We start from the raw sequence: 14,946 nt of genomic DNA, 5'->3' as shown, positions 1-14,946 counted from the left end.
TTTCCTCAGCCCTTCACTTACAGTGTGGATGGGGATGTGTGATCCTTGCAAAAGTGGGGAAACTGAATTGTTTATTTAAAAAATTAATTGAAAGGACAGCAGTTTAGGAATCCTTAGATCTTTCAGAACAACTCTTTGGTGGAAGTTGACCATAGAATGACACTGAAAGACCTAGAGATTCCTAGAAAGAACATACTAATTAAATCTGCATAAATGAAAACTCATAAATGTGGAGGGCCAGTTATACATCTCCCCTCCAAATGTATTTCTCCTTAAAAATATTTTGAGAATTTTCACTGAAAAATAATTGAAACGAGATTTACAGTAACCAGAACATTAGGAATTCTCATCTTCACATAACCATGACGTTCTGTTCAATCTGATATATAAATATATGCATTTCTAGCAAGGATGGTATACTTCTCACAATACATCCTGCTGAGTTTGGCAAATGTGAGTACAGTAAATCAATAGGTACCGATCCAGCGGGAAGGTGTCCATGGACAACGCCATGAGCGTCAACCCCAGAGGTGGGTACAACTTCATGTCCGGAAAATATCTTTACTTAATGGCAATTATACAGTGTTTATATACTCACAAGAATGACAAGAAACTTTCTTTATGCCAAAATAATCATACAGTCCAGTTATTTTTGAACTCCAGATTCCATCAATTGTGATACCCCTTTCTGTTAATGCCATAGGTGAATGTTAATACATAGATACCCAACATATTTTGAAGGCAATTCAAGTTTTATATTACTGAGAAAGAGGAATTTAGCCATAAACTTGCTTTTCTGGGTCTCTAAACTTCAGGATAGCTTTCTTAGAAAGCTTTTATGAGAGAGAACAAATTAATCATTCAACCCGATCGATGTGTATTTTTGTACTCAGGAAATGAAAAAGGAGCTATAACTATGGAGTAATGACCCGCTGGAACGATAAGCTGTTGAATAAAAGTAGAGAAATGCAATAAAGAAGAACAGAACAAAGGACAATGGTAATTAAAAATGAGAGAATTCAAACAGATTTGCAACTGTGTTGGTGAACTCCTATTCATGTCTCCTAACAATCTCACTGAATTCACTAAGGCTTGATCCTGTCTGTGTCTCAAAAACTTGAAAAACACAAAAGGATCTACATATCTGTTTCTCCCTGGAACTCAAATAAGAATTGTAATGCTTGAATTCAAGTTTGCTACTGCTGTCTATAAGAAATTTCCTGCAAAATACATATACTCATCATTCCAAAGTTCCTATCATTCTTAATTTTAATTAGCCCTCCCTTCCTGATCAGCTTTTTTTTAAATAAAGTGAAACAAAACTTGTTAATGTGCAAACCAAAAGGTGTTTGGGTGAAATTGTTACTTGTTAAATAGAGACTAGCTTCAGATCGTAGTTTTATTACCAAAAATGTTAACATTGCGACATCATTTGAACATTTGGAATTTTTGTTTGTTAAATACTTAAAATCATCTCAGACAGTACTCATGCATTTGGTGTTAGAAAGCAGGAACAGAGGCACTATAGACAAGCTGAGTCTTTGAAACGCTGTTTTAAAATAACCACTGCACGCAATGTTGTGTGTTTCTCCACCTCCTGTAATAATAAACAAGAGTTTAGAAAGAGGATTTCATCTTGATCAAAGTTTGACCTCTTCCTACCTGACTAAGGACTTTCTTGGAGGAATCCACATAAATGCTGCTGGAAATGGTTAAATCCCTACACACGTCTCTTCAACCATCCTTACTTTCTCATATGCCATTAGGACAGTGGTTCCCAACCTTTTTTTGACCAGGAGCCACTTGACCAGGGACCACTCTCCAACATTAGTACCAAAAGGGTTAGGAATCAGTTTTTAGGCAACTTTAGATTTGGTTTGGTTATTTGAGGTTATGATTCAGAAAGTTCCGTTGGATAGACCACATCAGCTCTAGTTTCTGATACAAAACGTAATAATAATAAAAATAATACTTTATTTTTCTATCCCACCGCCATCTTGCTGCAAGGACTTGGGGCGGCTAACATGGGACCAAGCCCATCGAACAAACAGTAAACAAAATAAAATACATATATGTATAAACATCATTAAACAAATTAAAACCACAATAATATGATACAGTACAATAATAAACTAATAAAATGATAAGAAAAAGCAGAGACCATATGCCATCCAGTAGTTGCCATCTGCTCGCCCACAGAAAACCATATTTAATAATCTAGAGCTGATGTGGGCTATCCAATGCATTTTCTGAATCCGCACTCCAAATAACCCCAGGAACAGGCCTAAAAACAAAGGCACCAAAAATGTTTTAGTTAGGCTGTGTTAACATCCTTAATAGTAATGGTGAGGCCATGGACCATATTTTAGTTCTCGCAGACCACTGGTGGTCCACGGACCACAGGTTGACCACTGCATTAGGATGTGCCTCCTAGTCAGTTCAATGGAATAGAGCACCAGTAGTCCAGTTATATCAAATAGCGTTTGGCAGTACATTTCATTCTGAAATATACTTCTGAGAGTTTAGTGGTGCTGCTATAAGAAGGTTCTCCATTGTGTTCTCCATTGTGCATGTGGCAGGGCTCAGACTGCATTGTAATAGGTGGTCTGTGGTTTGCTCTTCTCCACACTTGCATGTCCTATATAAATGTATTACTGTGTTGTTTCTCACACAGCAATTGCTGTATTGCATGCATGCATGTTAGTAATGTATATGTTATGTTCCTACAGGAGTCCAGTTACATGCCTCCTATGGTTTTCTTTAAATCTGTGAAACAATTCTTAAACTTAGAGGCAGAGAAACTATACTAAACTCAATTTCACTTGCAAATATGGGAACAACTTTTTGCAGGATTTCCCCCTTTTATTTTATTTTTTAAAAGAGAGCCAGTATAGTAAGAGAAGGGGGGAAAATCATTACTCATAAGATAGAAACTTTTAAAAGAGATTGCAAATTATCTTTGTAATTTCAACTATGAAACTACATTCAAAGTGGATAATTATTGGCACAATTCTCAGGTAGGTATAATTACTAAAACCTAACAAATATAAGCTCATTCATTTTAAAACACACATTTTCTTACAGATTCTTAATGGAAGAAAAAGAGCTGTGGTCATTGCAAATGTACCTTTTAAAGCTAACATTGTAAATGCAGTCTTTGTAATAAAAAGACCTTCGTGGTGGAGAAATGGTTTCTATTTACCTTCCAGTTTCAGGATCACAGGCTTCGTTATATGCATTTTGTTTTGGTAGGATAAGAGTGTAGCCTTCTTGGTGTTATTATGATTTATTGTATGTTTATCTCACAGGGATTCAAGGCAGACAACACTAAGTGACATTACACAATGCAAGAGTAATTAAAAAAACAAGGTGCGCTTATGAATATAAACATTACAAATAATTAAATATTTGTGTAATGAGTGTAAAAGTAAAATACAATTAAAATTACATTTGAAAACTAGGCAACCCCCCTCAAATCCTATGCTGCTGTATTGCAGCTCCCATCAGCCCTAGCTTATATACCCACTGGTAAGGACTCATGGAAGTTACTATATAATCACATCTAAAGACACACAGTCTCCATCTTTGCACTTTTTGTTTAAACATTCTGCCTGTGTTTTCTAAGAACATACTGTGCTTGTTTCGTGTACTTCTGAGCATGTATAGAGTGCCAAGTATCCCTGACCCCAAGCATCTGGGATTAGCAAGAAGCAACTACTTGTTGGGTTGCTGTGAGTTTTCTGGGCTGTATGGCCATGTTCCAGAAGCATTCTCGCCTGACGTTTTGCCCATATCTGTGGCAGGCATCCTTAGAGGTTGTGAGGTCTGCTGGAAACCAGGCAAGGGAAGTGTATATATCTGTGGAAAGTCCAGAGTGGGAGAAAGATCTCTTGTCTGTTTGAGGTAAATGTGAATGTTGTAATTGATCATCTTGATTAGCATTTAATGGCCTTGTAGATTCAAAGGCTGGCTGCTTCCTGCCTGGGGGAATCCTTTGTTGATAGGTATTAGCTGGCCCTGATTGTTCCATGTCTGAAATTCCCCTGTTTTCTAAGTGTTGTTCTTTATTTACTGTCCTGATTTTAGAGGTTTTTTTTTAAATACAGTACTGGTAGCCAGATTTTGTTCATTTTCATGGTTTCCTCCTTTCTTTTGAAATGGTCCACATGCTTGTGGACTTCAGTGGCTTCTCTGTGTAGCCTGACATGATAGTTGTTAGAGTGGTCCAGCATTTCTGTGCTGTCAAATAATATGCTGTGTCCAGGTTGTTTTATCATGATATGGGCGAAACGTCAGGAGAGATGTGTCTGGAACATGGCCGTACAGCCCAGAAAACTCACAGCAACCCAGTGATTTTGATCATGAAAGACTTGGACAATATAATGACGTGTTGTTATTGTTGGATGTCATCCTGGACTCCACAAGTCTCAAGTCCTCAATGAGTAGTTAGACTAGCAAATACGATTAGAATGAGAGAACCCTCTCTCTCTTCCCATGCATGCCTAGAAGGGGTCTTTCCTGTCTCTATTCTTCTTCTCTTGACCACTATCACCTCCCCATTCTGAAGATGTAGCAATGTGATCTCTTTAAGGTATAAGGTAATTTCCTCTCTATAGCAATGTTTATTGCCGCTGGGCTTTGACCACACGGTCAGCCTCCATTTGGATCTCTTCTGCTTTTTGTTTCCCCCTGAGAGGATGCATTCTCCAGGCAAAATGTAGCTACAGTATTTAGATATTTTGTTATTTTTACCTTCTTACCTTCCTTAGAAGCTAGCCTAGAGAGCTCGTTAGCTCTAAGAACCTTTTTTATCTACAATGGTTTTCTTTTTACCACAATAAATATTTTGAACCTGTAATTGTGACTCTGCAATCCTTTGCCATCCTAAACAACAAAGGCTTATCCCAGCTCACCACATGTAAGTTTCTGCTGCTCATGAAGTGTGCTTCTGCCACTCTTCTGTAGTTTTGTGGAATCACCCCAAGAGTGGGTTATTTTGAGTCTAACCGCTCAATAGATTCCCAACAATTATACACTGTAGATGCCTTTTTCAGAGCCTCCCGAGTTCTCTGTATTTTCTACCCAGGTCTCACAACAACAAAACCCTCCTTCGCGGGAAAAATATATACAGAGAGAGAGAGAATTCTCCGTGTAAGCACTGAAGCCCCAAATGCCTCCACGCCCGTCAAGCGGCCTCTTTAGAAAGTCTAACGAGACCCGGGGCTCCTGAAGCCTAGGGACCGAGGGAGGCTTACAGGCTCCCTTTTGCAAGACCTGGAGCGCCAAGGGAGACTACAACTCGGATTTGGAGAGGTAGAAAAAAGCGGGAAAGATTTGCCCGCGGTAGAGTTTAATGGAGCTTGACACCGCTGTAACTGCCATGACTCAAAGCTTTTGAATCTTGGGAGTTGTAGTTTGGCATTCTTTGGCAGAGAAGGCGAAAGACCTTGTAAAACTTCCATGTAGCATTGAGCCCCACCAGTTAAAGTAGTGTCAAGCTGCCTCAATGCTGTCCTCTGAATAAGAGTGATGTTCCTCAGTGTTTCGTTTTGAAGCACGAAATGAGAGCCGCTCCCGTTACTAAAAGGGTGGAAAAAGAAGTGAGCTCAGTCCAGTAAAAACAAAAACGCCTTCATTGCACCCTCCAGCATCAGAAGAGTTCAAGAAGCGACTGTCAGAAGTGTACCTGCAACTTGAGATGCTGTCATTGAGTTTGATCATAACTTTGTGGCTAGAGTCTTCTGTAGTAGTTTTTATCTGTAATGCTCTGTTCTGTTCAATTCAAAGTTCTTTGTCGTGGCGTTTGGCTACCACAATAAACATGTTATTATTTACTGCAGGGACTCAAGGTAGCCAGCAGTGAGTGACATGACACAATACAACAGCAATTAATAAACAAGATGTACATATTAATTGATTGGGTTGCTGTGAGTTTTCCGGGCTGTCTGGCCATGTTCCAGAAGCATTCTTTCCCGACGTTTCACCCACATCTATGACAGGCATCCTCAGAGGTTGTGAGGATTGTTGGAAACTAGGCAAGTGGGATTTATATATCTGTGGAATAATGTCCAGGATGGGAGAAAGCACTCTTGTCTGTTTGAGACAAGTGTGAATGTTGCAATTGGCCACCTTGATTAGCATTGAATAGCCTTGCAGCTTCAAAGCTTGGCTGCTTCCTGATTGGTTGATTGATTGATTGATTGATTGATTGAATAAAGGGGGCAGAACAAAAAAAATGTCTCACAAATCGCTTTCGGTGGGGATTAACTTTCCAATTTTTCTATTCTCTTTTCTATTCTGCCATATAATCCAGTATCTGATCCCAGATATTATCGGTTTTGAACTGGAATTATATGAAGCTATACTGCAGATAATCTGGGATCAGATACTGGATTGTAAAAGGGGTCCAATTTCCAATGGCATAGGCATTAATAGGAATATGATTTGTGAAAGGGTAACATATTGTGGGTGTTTGGGAACGAATCTAGGATAGATACCTACATAAAAACTCCAACTATCACCTAAATAAAAAAAATAAGCACAATAAAAACCCTGGCAGACCTTGCAAAAAGAATCTGCGAACCCCACCTCCTCCAAGGGGAACTGAACCACTTAAACTGGGCTCTACAGGTCAATGGAGACTTCGCCACAGACATCAGAAGAGCTGCAAGAGGAAGAACAAGCCAGGAGAGTAAAGACAAAGATCCACCCAGAGGAAAAGTGCCTGACCGCATAGGGAAGCGGATGAAGAAACACAAACTATAAACTGTCTACAGACCTACTAAGAAAATCCAACAAATGCAAAGTTCAGTAAAGGACAAGAGGGATCCTCTCACCTCTGCAGGACTCTACCGTATACCATGCAGCTGTGAACAAGTCTCCATAGGGACCACCAAACATGAATCCAGGAACGTGAAAGGCTCTGCAGACTAATTCAACCCAAGAAGTCAGCCATAGCAGAGCATTTGGTGAACCAATCTGGACACAGCATGTTATTTGATAACACTGACATGCTGGACCATTCTCACAACCACCATGTCAGACTACACAGAGAAGTCTTTGAAATCCACAAATATGTGGACAATTTCAGCAGAAAGGAGGAAACCATGAAAATGAACAAAATCTAGCTACAGGTATTTTAAAAAACTCTAAAATCAGGACAGGACACTCAGAAAACAGGGGAATTCCAGATAGGAAACAATCAGGGCCAGCTAACACCTCCCAACAAAGGATTCCTCCAGGCAGGAAACAGCCAAGCATAGAAGCTGCAAGGCTTTTGAATAATAACCAAGCTACAGTAGAGTCTCACTTATCCAACACTCGCTTACCCAACGTTCTGGATTATCCAACGCATTTTTGTAGTCAATGTTTTCAATACATCGTGATATTTTGGTGCTAAATTCGTAAATACAATAATTACAACATAACATTACTGCGTATTGAACTACTTTTTCTGTCAAATTTGTTGTATAACATGATGTTTTGGTGCTTAATTTGTAAAACCATAACCTACCGTGTTTCCCCGAAAATAAGACAGTGTCTTATATTAATTTTTGCTCCCAAAGATGTGCTAGGTCTTACTTTCAGGGGATGTCTTATTTTTTCCATGAAGAAGAATTCACATTTATTGTTGAACAAAAAAAATGAACATTTATTATATACTGTACAGTAGTTGTCATCACAAACCAGCATAACCAGACAAACTGTGAAACCTATCAATAATTTCTTGTTACTACCAGTATTTCCATGTACAACACTCTATGGTAGGTACATTTACCGATCCTGCATGCTTTGCTAGGTCTTACTTTCGGGGGAGGCCTTATATTTAGCAATTCAGCAAAACCTCTACTAGGTCTTATTTTATGGGGATGTCTTATTTTAGGGGAAACAGTGTAGTTTGATGTTTAATAGGCTTTTCCTTAATCCCTCCTTATTATCCAACATATTCGCTTATCCAACGTTCTGCCGGCCCATTTATGTTGGATAAGTGAGACTCTACTGTAATTGATTGCAACATTCACACTTTCCTCAAACAGACAAGAGTTTCTCCCACCCTGGACCTTCCATAGATATATAAACCCACTTCCCTAGTTTCCAACAGACCTCACAACCTCTGAGGATGCTTGATAGAATTGTGGGCGAAACATCATGCTTCTGGAACAGGGCTATGCAGCCCGGAAAACTCACAGCAATCCAATCTAGGCAGGGTTGCATCCTAATCTGGATCTACACTGCCATATAATCTTGTTTGCTCCTGGGGTCAGTGTGTAGAGCCATATAATGAAGTTCAATGCAGTTCAAGCAGCATTATCTGGGTCTACTTACACTGACCCTCTCATGCACTCCAAACTAGATCACATGGCAGTGTAGATCCAGCCCTAGAAAGAAAGTCATTCCTTTCCCTGCTCATGAAAGGGGGCGTGGAGTGAACCCGAACAAGAAACGCGTGTCACCCAATATTTATGAATGGCTGCTGATCAGTGACCTTTATTAATTCTATTCATTTCCCGAAGGTTTCCAGGGCTGCTTACTATGCAGCGTGGATTCCTGCCTTCCCCGGATTATACTGGGGGAAAAATACTCTGCTGTGCGGCGAGTGACGCAGAAAGGGGGGTGAACGAGAAAAGGAAGGAAAAAAAATTCAGTGATGCGGGGCTATTTCGATGGCAGAAAGGGTCCGATCCCATTGTAGAAGTAGATGAGAGGAGCCACTTTGGTATAATTCACCTTCTGTCCCTTTTCACGCCGGGTATTTTCAAATATCACTTGCACCTTTAAAAACTGCAGTTGTTTCCTGTGATCGTATAACCGGAAATTAAAAAAAAAACATTTTAATTGAGCCCTAACCCCATTAAAACTCATTGGAAACTTCGGTCCCATGTACCCAGCCTAATAATGCAACTTGAGACTGCATTATATAGTCAGTGTGGAGTCACATAATGCAGTTCAATGCAGTCAAATTGCATTACATGACCAAATAGTGCAGTTTCAAGCTGTGTTATATGACAGTGTAGATGGGCCTTTCAATACTCAGGTCACTGCCAAGGATTGTGCAACTGCATTGTGGAATTAATTCAGTTTCGCCCTACTTTAACTGCCATGGCTCAATACTATGGGATCCTGGGAGTTGTTGTTTAACGAGGTCTTTAGTCTTCTCTGTCCAAGAGTACTGCTTCACCAAACTCCATCTCCCACATTTCCATTGAACCATGGCATTTAAAGTGATGCCAAACTGCATTAATTCTACAGTGTAGATGCACCCCAGAGTTTCTTTCCCATACAATGTGATCCTACTAGAATTACTAATCAGTGGCATTTACATTTTGAAGTCTGGACTTCTGAATAAACACGCAGATTTGAGCTTTTTCTACACCTTTTTTAAATTCCTCACCATATTCTCATGGGTAAGAAGGTAATAATTATGTTGTCGAAGGCTTTTCATAATTATATTATAATTATTAATAATTGCAATATAATTATTAATAATTGTAATATAATTATAATATAAGGTAATAATTATCAGGACGATCTTAAAATGTATTCTTATCATCAAGTATGGCTGGATCTACTCTGCCCTATATCTCAGGATCTGCTCCTAGATTATCTGTGAGTCTAGACTCGTATAATCCAGTACAAAGCAGATAATCTGGGATCAGATCCTGGAATACTGGACACTGTAGATCCAGCCCCAGTTTCGGAATTCTGAGTAACTGCTTTGAATTGGATTATATGAGTCAACACTGCCATATAGGTAATCTGCATCCGGAAACTGGATCATATGGCAGTGTAGATGGGGCCTAAGTGTTAGGTGTGTGAAGCAACACTTCAAATATATATTTCGTGACTGTGAGAAAGAACCATCATCTGATTGCTGTGAATTTTCTGGGCTATATGGCCACGTTCGAGAAGTAGTCTCTCCTGACGTTTCGCCCACATCTATGACAGGCAACCTCAGAGGTTGTGAGGTCTGTTGGAAATTAGGTAAGGGAGATTTACATATCTATGAAAGGTCCAGGGTGGGAGAAAGAACTCTAGTCTGCTGGAGGCAAATGTGAATGCTGCAATTAACCACCTTGATTAGCATTGAATAGCCTTGCAGCTTCGAAGCCTGTCTGTTTCTTGCCTGAGGGAATCCTTTTTTTGGGATGTGTTAGCTGTCCCTGATTGTTTCATGTATGGAATTCCCCTATTTTCAGAGTGTTGTTCTTTATTTACTGTCGTGATTTTAGAGTTATTTAATAGTGGTAGCCAGATTTTGTGCATTTTCATAGTTTCTTCCTTTCTGTTGAAATTGTCCACATGCTTCTTGTAGATTTCAATGGCTTCTCTGTGTGGCCGGACATGGTGGTTGTAAGAGGGGTCCAACATTTATGAATATGAATTTATGATATATAAATTTCCCTTGCCTGGTTTCCAACAGACCTCACAACCTCTGAGGATGCCTGATGTGGGCGAAACGTCAAGAGAGACTACTTCTGGAAGATCGGAAAACTCACAACAACCCGCCTTGTATGCTTGGGGAGGAAAGAATCAAACAGACGTCTTCGGCGGAGGGAAAGGCCCTTTCCTAGCCGCCCGAGGCGACCGTGGCTGCCGTTTTTGTCCCCCTTCCCACCCCCTAAAGGGCGTCTCTGGGCCCCCTCCCTCCCTCCCTCCCAGCGCTGATTGGGACCATATGCTCGCCCGCCATTCATCCCCTTTCAAGCCTTTCTTCGCCGCCGACGTGTTCTCGTCACCTTGGAATTGCCTCCGAGGAGAAGGAGGAGGAGGAGGATTCCGTGTCCCCTTTCTTTCTTTTTCCTCCCCCCCAGTCACCCTCTCAGCCTTTCCAATTAAAAGCTTAACAGCCCTGGAAACGGAGTTCATGTGGTGAAGTTTACCTTGAGAGAAAAGGAGGGGGAAAAAGAAAGAAAGAAAGCTTTCGGAGGGGATCCCATTTCGTGCTTGAATAAACCCTTTTTATTTCCCGCCCCAGAGAAGCCGTGGGGATGGAGGGAGGCTCCCCTCAGGTGTTGAGTTACTCACAGGCAGGAGCGAAGGCTAGTCATATCTATTGGGATCCATGGTTTTCCTCCCCCTCTCTCTGTATATATATGAGTGCATCTACACCAGTCATGGGCAAACTTGGTCCCTCCAGGTGTTTTGGACTTCAACTCCCACCATTCCTAGCAGCCTCAGGCCCCTCGGGCCTGAGGCTGCTAGGAATGGTGGAAGTTGAAGTCCAAAACACCTGGAGGGACCAAGTTTGCCCATGCCTGATCTACACAGTAGAATGAACGCAATTTGGCACCACCTCCCCTGCCGTGGCTCAATACTGGGAGCTGTCATTTTGTAAAGACTTCTCTGCCAAACTGCTACCCCAATGATTGCACAGCATTGAGCCCTGGCAGTGAAAGTGGTGTCGAACTGCATTAGATGCGCCTCTACTGACTTCATTCCAGCACAGGCCCTACTGGCATCAGAAGACATGCTATTTTGGTATGCTGAATTTCAACTGGGAATGCTTTGCTTCCAGTAAAACACAGGAATGTGTTCGTCACCTCATAGGGAGATAGTACAGTGTCCCTGTTACTCCCTCGGGAAAGACTTATTCCTTTGCCAAATCCTGATCCTTTTCCCCCTATATCTCTCCAGAATATTTTAGGCACCGATTTTGATTTCTGAAATAGGCAATTTTTGTGTTTACGTCCCGAATAGTATTTTAACATAACATTGACAACATCGTTGTCTAATAACTAAACATTTCAAGAAGTTATATAAATCACTGAAATTTTATTATTACTAGACCCATCGAGGAAGTCATTGAACTGGCTTGGCAAGACCTGAGCAGAATGACTCAGGCTGGATCTATACTGCCATATAATGAACTTCAATGCAATTCAAAAGTTTCCTTAGTGTTGTGTAGAACCATGTAATGTACTTCAATGTAGTTCAAACTACATTAGTGTTGTGTATAACCATATGATGAACTTCAATGTAGTTCAAACTACATTAATGTTGTTCAGTACCATATAATGGATTTTAATGCCGTTCAAACTACATTAGCATTGTGTAGAACCATATAATGCACTTCAATGCAGTTCAAACTACATTAATGCTGTGGAGAACCATACAATGGACTTCAATGCAATTCAGACTACATTAGTGTGCACTTCAATGCAATTTAAGCTATATTGGTGTTGTGTAGAACCATATAATGCACTTCAATGCAGTTCAAACTACATTAGTGTTGTATAGAACCATGCAATTGACTTCAATTCAATTAAAACTGCATAAGTGTTGAGTAGAACCATATCATGCATTTCAAACTGCATGAATTGATTCTACACCGACCATATGATGCGGTTCAATCTGTATTATGTAGCAGTGTAGAAGCAACCTTATTCATAGGATCGTCCTAAGTCGACGTCAGTTTGATAGCAATTAACAACTATTATTATGTAGTTAGGGGAAAGACAAATCAAATAGCTTTTTTCCTTTCATTTAATATGCGCTTTGCTCGCCTTCATCTCTATCATTTCCCTCCCTTTATTTCCTTGACTCATTACTGATCTTATTCCATTCAACAAGTTTAAATTTGTAATTTCAAAGGTAATTCCTACAGCGTGTATCGTTGCAAAATATACCCCACGTAAGTATCAGCCTTAGAAAACCATGCTATCCTTTCCACCTTGTGTATGTGTGTGTTTGTGTGTGTGTGTGTATATAAATAAAAGAAAGACAAGTAAGAAAGGATAGCATGATTTAGTAAGGCTGATACTTAAGTGTGTGTGTGTGTGTGTGTGTGCATATATATAATATTTCAGTGTTTAGAAATGAGGGACAACGAGATCTATTTGCTCATATGATTCCTATTTTAGGGGGAAATATCAGAGTTTCTTCTGCGAAGCTAATTGGCAACATCCATCAAATCAAACCAGCACATAAAAAACACTATCCGAGAAAATAAACTTTTTTTAATAGGAGGGGCTTGTTTGTTTTTTTTCACTCGAAAAACAAAAAGATAAAGATAGCACATTTTTCAAAAAATTGAATATCTTCCTAGGATAGTGTACATCCCTGCTGAAAATTTACAAAAACTCCTACGTTCGATTAAATATATTTTTCCAAAGACCATACGGTCTTGTGCTGGAGGCATGAGCGTATGAGTGATTTATATTTGAATATTTGCATCAAATCACCATTCTTCTGAGGATCAAATTAGAAAGCAACTTCTACAGAACCTCGTTTTCTCCGAGGAACAGGTATGAAACCTAAATGCACAAGTCGCTCTCCTCTTCTCTACCACTGAAAAAAACATGCTTACACTCCCAGTGCTGAATCCACGCGAGACGGGGAGGAGAAAAACTATTCCACAGCATCCCACCGGAGAGAAACTGGGGAGGAGAGCCTTTGCTGAACAAACCGGGAAGCCTCTCCTCTTGTCGCTGAACACCAGAGGAGAACTGTGCGCTGGGTGGAAACTGCCCTGAGGGGCCTCCCAGTCCAGTCCAGTCCAGTCCAGTCCCTGGGCCAGGAGTCTTAGGCGACATTGAGCCAATAGCTTGGCATCCCCTCCCTGCGCCCCTTTCTTTGTGAACAGCGCTCGTGCATCGCAGCCCGCAGGTGCAGGAGGAGACTGGGAAACCTGCAAGGCAGCCCCGTCGAGGAGCTTTGTTTTGAAGTAAAAAATATCTCCAAAAAAGACTTGACATGGGGCAGGCCCCATACGAGTACAATTTCAAGCGTCCTTCACTCAAGGGGCTAAGAGAGTTCTGGTGAGAAGCGCCTAGTAAGAGTGTGGCATGACTGGCACTGCATAGTCAACGACTGTTAGGAGTGTCTATCTATCTAGACAGCCAGCCATCCATCTAGCCAACTAGTTAGACCTACGGGCACAATGTCTTTCTAGCCATCTATCCATCCATCCATCCATCCATCTATCCACCCATCTATTCATCCATCCATCCATCCATCCACCTATCCATTAATCTAGCCAGATAGCCAGATGGCTGCTATATGGATGGCTAGATAGATAGGCAGATAGACAGACAGGTACATATTATGCACACACACACACACTCTTACCTAACTGGATGAATGGATAAAAGGTAGATAGATAGATAGATAGATAGATAGATAGATAGATAGATAGATAGATAGATAGATAGATAGATAGACAGACAGACAGACAGACAGACAGACAGACAGACAGACAGACAGTAACTATCTAACTGGATGGGTGGATAGAAGTTAGATAGATAAACAAGCAGGCAGCTAGATAGACACATACATATTATGCACACACACACTTACCTAACTGGATAGATGGATGGATAAATGGTTGATAGGTAGACAGACAGACAGACAGACAGATAGTAACTGGATGGGTGGATAGAAGATAGATAGATGATAGATAGATAAACAGGCAGCTACATAGACACATACTTGTTGGGAATCACCCTGGACTACTCAAGTCTAAATGTAGTTAGATAGATGATAGAGTTAGATTAAGGGAATCCTTTCCCTGTTTCCAAATCATGCCTAGATAGGCTTTACTGTGTTTCACTCTATCCTGTGTACGTCACACCCCTTACTTTGAAGTTAGTAGAAATGTGAATCTTTAGGGTGACTAATTTCCCATTGGTCAGAATGTCTTTTATGGCCCCAATAAACTGGACCATGAGGTTGGAACCATTTTGGTTCAGTCTCTTCTCCCTTTGTTCTTCTAGCTAACAACACGTCTCCCTCCTGGCAAGATGTAACTATTTAGATGTTTGTTATTTTTCCTTTCTTATTTTTCCTTAGAAACCAGTCTAGAGTAGACCCAAGCCTTTCTATCTATAATGTTCTTTTTACCTGAATAAATACTTTTTGAACTTTTACTGAGACTCTGCACTCCATTGCAATCTTAAATAGCCAAAGGCTTCTCTTTGCTCACCCCGTGTAAGTAACTGTTGCATTTGA

The sequence above is a fragment of the Anolis carolinensis genome, chromosome 2, assembly GCF_035594765.1.
Source record: "Anolis carolinensis isolate JA03-04 chromosome 2, rAnoCar3.1.pri, whole genome shotgun sequence".
NCBI classification, from domain to species: domain Eukaryota; kingdom Metazoa; phylum Chordata; class Lepidosauria; order Squamata; family Dactyloidae; genus Anolis; species Anolis carolinensis.
This window is presented reverse-complemented; position numbering follows the sequence as displayed.